Here is a 5,593-nt window from a genome sequence, read left to right as displayed (position 1 = left end):
GGCGAGTCACTTAACTTCTCTGTGCCTCAGTTACCTCATCTGTAAAATGGGGATTAAGACCGTGAGCCCCACGTGGGACAACCCGATTCCCCTGTGTCTACCCCAGCGCTTAGAACAGTGCTCGGCACATAGTAAGCGCTTAACGAATACCAACATTGTTATCATTATTATTAAAAGGGGGAGAGTATAGCTCCCTTGTATCTTGTATCTACCCTATATACAAGATATATACAAGATGAGATATATATATATATATATATATCCTATATACAAGATACCCTTGTATCTTGTAACTTGTATCTACCCTAATGTTTAGGACAGTGCTTGGCACATAGTGAGCACTTAAGTACCGTTATTATTATTAGGGGCAGTTTGGGATTTACATGACTTGGAAAGAAGGAGATTCATTGGGGGAAAAGGTAAACGAATAAGAGAAGAGAATTAAAAAACCACAAGTGAGCAATCGCATAAACAATTGCATAAACAATCCTTCTGCAACCCAGCCCACACACCTCGCTCCATTAATGCTAACCTTCTCACTGTGCCTAGATCTCGCCTCTCTCGCCGCTGAGCCCTCGCCCATCATCTGCCTCTGGCCCGGCACACCCTCCCTCTTCGTAGCCGACAGACAATTACTTTCCCCCCTCTTGATGATGCTGATGGTATTTGTTAAGCGCTTACTATGTGCCGAGCACTGTTCTAAGCGCTGGGGTAGATACTAGGTAATCAAGTTGTCCCACGTGGGGCTCACGGTCATAGTCCCCAGTTTACCGATGAGGTACCTGAGGCACAGAGAAGTTAAGGGACTTGCCCAGAGTCGCCCAGCTGGCAAGTGGTGGAGTCGGGATTAGAACCCACAACCTTTGACTCCCAAGCCCGAGCTCTTTCCGCTAAGCCACGCTGCTTCTCCAGATGGGCCCAGGGTTCAGAACCTGCCACGTCCAGAAAGGGACGAAGCTCGTCACCCCTCACCCAGGTGGTGGTTCAGGGACAGAGGGGCCGTTGGGAGAAGGATTGCCATTTTCTGATAAGGACTAGCCGAGGGCTGGCCAGGCCGGCCGTTTAACGTAGTTCGACGGGCCCTAGGGGTAAGCCACCACCTCCGCCTCCACGAACGAGACCGTCTCGTTCTCATCGTGATTGTTTCGGGGGCATCGTCTCAAAGCCTTATCGAAGGCCCATCTCCTCCAAGAGGCCTTCCCTGCCTAAGCCCTCCTTTCCTCTTCTCCCCTTCCCTTCTGTGTCACCCTGATTCGCTCCCTTTGTTCTTCCTCCCTCCCAGCCCCACGGCACTTAGGTACAGATCTGTAATTCGTGTATCTGTATCGATATCTGTCTCCCCCCCTCTAGACTGTAAGCTCGGCACGGGCAGGGAATGTGTCCGCTTATCGTCGCACTGTCCTCTCCCAAGCGCTTGGTAGAGTGCTCTGCACACGGGAGGCGCTCAATAAATACGACTGAGTGAATAAACAAATACACACCCGTGACGGCAGAGTTGCGATCCTAGGGGGACAAGACTGAAAAGGAGGGAAGTGGCTTTGGGGGAGAGGTGAGTTGGTGCATTTGAGTGAGGGGGGGAAAGGTGTGGGCGCAGGTGAGAGAGTCCGTAACAATATAAATTTAGTACATTTGCTTGGGAGGAGCCAAGATCCTGACTTGGGAGCCCTGAAGCCTCTCCTGCTCCAACTTCGTGAACCGAAAAAAAAATCCCTTACTGATTTCACCATTTCCTTTCGTTCATTCATTCGATCGTATTTATTGAGTGCTTACTGTGCAGAGCACCGTACTAAGCGCTTGGAAAGTACAATTCAGCAGCAGAGACAATCCCTGCCCACAACGGGCTCACAGTCCAGAAGGGGGGAGACAGACATCAAAACAAGTAAACAGGCATCGGTAGCATCAATAGAAATAAATAGAATTATAGATAGATACACATCAATATATTTCCTCTCGCCTTCCCAGGTGCTTCATCGTATCATCATCATCATCATCATATGCTTGGCGGGAAGAAGACACAAAAATCATCCTGGAATAAACCCATTTAAATCTCAGCTCCTAGCAGGAGCTCAGGGGTAGGGTTGAGGGAGGGACTGAAGCCAGGTTGATACTCTTGTCCCAGCAGGGCCTAGTAGAAAGCAGAGAAGCAGCGTGGCTCAGTGGAAAGAGCCCGGGCTTGGGAGCCAGAGGTCATGGGTTCGAATCCCAGCTCTGCCACTTGTCAGCTGTGGGCCTGGGGTCAAGTCACTTCACTTCTCTGGGCCTCAGTTCCCTCATCTGTAAAATGGGGATTAAGACTGTGAGCCTCACGTGGGACGGCCTGATTACCCTGTATCTCCCCCAGCGCTTAGAACGGTGCCCTGCACGTAGTCAGCGCTTAACAAATACCAACATTATTCGTATTAGAAAGAGCACAGACCCGCGTGTCAGAGGACCCGGGTTCTAACTCCAGCTCCGCTACCTGCCTGCTGTGTGACGTGGGGCAAGTCACTTCACTTCTCTGTACCTCAGTGTACCTCATCGGCGAAAAGGGGATTCAATACCTGTACTCCCTCCCCCTTAGAAGGTGAGCTGCGTGTGGGACAGAGACTGCATCCGACCTGATTATCATGTATCTACCCCAGAGCTTAGTACGGTGCATTGCACATAGTAAGCACTTAACCAGTACCGTCATCACCATCGTCGTCATGATTAGCTCCAAACAAGAGTTTGGCTCGTTGCTCCTCCTAAGTCAAATTCCTCCTTGTAATAATATTAATATGAATGATAATAACAGTAGTACTTGGGGGGGGGGAGGGTTGCATTTGTTAAGCGCTTACTATGTGCAAAGCACTGTTCTAAGCACTGAGGAGGATACAAGGTGATCAGGTTGTCCCACGTGGGGCACACGGTCTTCATCCCCATTTTACAGGTGAGAGAACTGAGGCCCAGAGAAGTGAAGTGACTTGCCCAAAGTCACACAGCTGACAAGCGGCTGAGCCGGGATTTGAACCCGTGACCTCTGACTCCCAAGCCCGGGCTCTTTCCACTGAGCCACGCTGCTTCTCTTCTTAAGCACTTACTTCGTGTAGAGCACTGGGCTAAGCACTGGGGTAGGTAGAAGATGAGCAGGTGGGACATAGTCCCTGTCCCTCGTTGGGCTCACGGTCTAAGTGGACGGGAGAAAAAAGGTATTGAATCCCCTCGCTTCGCTCTTGACTCGGAATGCGTCTGTTATATCGTGATATCGTGCTCTCCCAAGCCCTTGGGACAGTGCTCTGCACACAGTAAGGGCTGAATAAATGCGACCGATTGATTGTCTCGCCCAACTCCAACCCATTGCTTACGCCTTTCTCTAAACACCTTCCTCCTTTCTCTGGACATCAGTCCTCGAGACTGTAAGCTCCTTGTGGGCAGGGAAAGTGTCTGTTATATTGTTATATTGTAGTCTCCCGAGCGCTCAGTACAGCGTCCTGCACACAGTAAACACTCAGTGAATACGACCGAACGACTGACCTTTCCTCCACACCCAGAATGCTCTTCCTGCTCGGCTTTGCCCAACCGTCTCTCTCCCCTCCTGTCAGGCCGCCTAAAAAGTCGCCTCTTCCAGGAGGTCGTCCCTTACCTTCCTGGGCCAGCCATTTTAAAGACTCTCCAAACCGGAGCGTTTGACCCCCAGTGCTCAAAATCAGCAGTAATTTTTTTTATTTTTTACGGCACTCGTTAAGCTCTTATTATGTGCTCTAACCACCGGGGTAGACGCAAGGTAGTCGGGTCGGACACAGTCCGTGTCCCACGTGGGGCTCACAGTCTTAGTCCCCGTTTTACAGACGAGGTAACTGAGGCCCAGAGAAGTGAAGTGACTTGCCCAAAGTCGCACAGCAGACGAGTGACGGAGCCAGGATTAGAACCCGGGTCCTTAATAATAACCGGGGTATTTGTTTAGCGCTTACTAGGTGCCAGGCACTGTACTAAGCGCTGGGGTGGATACAAGCAAATCGGGTTGGCCGCAGTCCCTGTCCCACGTAGGGCTCACAGTCTTAATCCCCATGTTATAAGTGAGGTGCCTGAGGACCAGAGAAGTGAAGCGACAGACACAGCGGACACGCGGCAGAGCCGAGATTAGAACTCAGGTCTTTCTGACTCCCAGGCCCGGGCTCTATCCATTAGGCCGTGCTCCTTCTCCAGTTTTTTGGCATATAAGAGGTTCAGGAACTTCTCCTCACTACCTAGGTGGGTTTCACAGACATAATCAATCAGTGGTGTTTCTTGAGCACTTACTGTGTGCACCGTACTGTGTCTCCCGAGCACAGTACAACAATACGGTCCCTGCCCACAGAGAGTTTACAGTCTAGAGGGGGAGGCAGACATTAAAGTCCCCTCTTCAAAGCCCTACTAAGAGCTCACCTCCTCCGAGAGGCCTTCCCAGACTGAGCTTCCCCCGTTTCCCTCTCCTCTCCCTCCCCCACCCTCGGCTCTTCCCCCTCCCCCTTCCCCTCAGCACTGTGCTCATTTGTATATATTATTTATTACCCTATTTATTTTGTTAATGAGTTGTACATCCCCTGGATTCTATTTATCTTGATGATGCTGTCTTGTTTTTGTTCTCTTCTCCTTTGCTCTGCTCTCTGTCTCCCCCGTTTAGACTGTGAGCCCGTCACTGGGCAGGGATGGTCTCTAACTGTTGCCGAATTGTACATTCCAAGCGCTTAGTACACTGCTCTGCACAGGGTAAGGGCTCGATAAATACGATCGAATGAATGCGCTTAGTACAGTGCTCTGCACATAGTAAGCGCTCAATAAATACTATTGAATGAATGAATGAATGAATGAAATCAATTACGGAGAGGCACGTAAGTGCCGTGGAGCTGAGGGTGGGGTAAACATCAAGTGCTTAACGGGTACAGATCCAAGTGAACGGGCAACGCAGACTGTCTCACGGTCTAAGTCTGAAGGAGGATTGAATCCCCATTTTACAGATGAGCTCACTGAGGCAGAGAGAAACGCAGCGACTGTCCCGTGATCACACGGCAGACGACGGCGCTTATAAAACTCTGAAGGAGGGGGGAGACCGGTGGTCTGCCGGATACGAAGGGGGAGGGAGTCCGAGGCCAGAGAGGAGAGGTGGACCGGGGCCGGCGGCTAGAAAGACGAGAACGAGGAACGGGGAGTAGGTCGGTGTTAAGAGGAGCGAAGTGTGCGGGCCGGGTTGTGGTAGGAAATCCGTGAGGTGAGGTAAAAGGGGGTAAGGCGATTGGAGAACTAAGAGTCGGCGGCAAGGAGTTTCTGTTGGATGCGGAGGTGGAGGGGCGAACGTTGGAAGTTTCCGAGGAGCGGGCAGATAGCTACTGCCCCTTTTTTTTGGAAAAATAATCCAGGCAGAAGCGCGAAGTGGGGACTGGAGTGGGGAGAGACAGGAGGCAGGGAGGTCAGCAAGGAGGCCGATGGAGTAGACAAGGCGGTATAACAGTAATTATGGTATTCGTTAAGCGCTTACCACGTGCCAAGCACCGTTCTAAGCGCGGAGAAGGTAAACGGTCTTAATCCCCATTTTGCAGATGAGGTGACTGAGGCACCGAGAACTCAAGTGACTTGCCCAAGGTCACACAGCAGACAA

The sequence above is a fragment of the Ornithorhynchus anatinus genome, chromosome X1 (genome assembly GCF_004115215.2).
Source record: "Ornithorhynchus anatinus isolate Pmale09 chromosome X1, mOrnAna1.pri.v4, whole genome shotgun sequence".
NCBI classification, from domain to species: Eukaryota; Metazoa; Chordata; class Mammalia; order Monotremata; family Ornithorhynchidae; genus Ornithorhynchus; species Ornithorhynchus anatinus.
Note: the sequence above shows the minus strand (reverse complement) of the source record.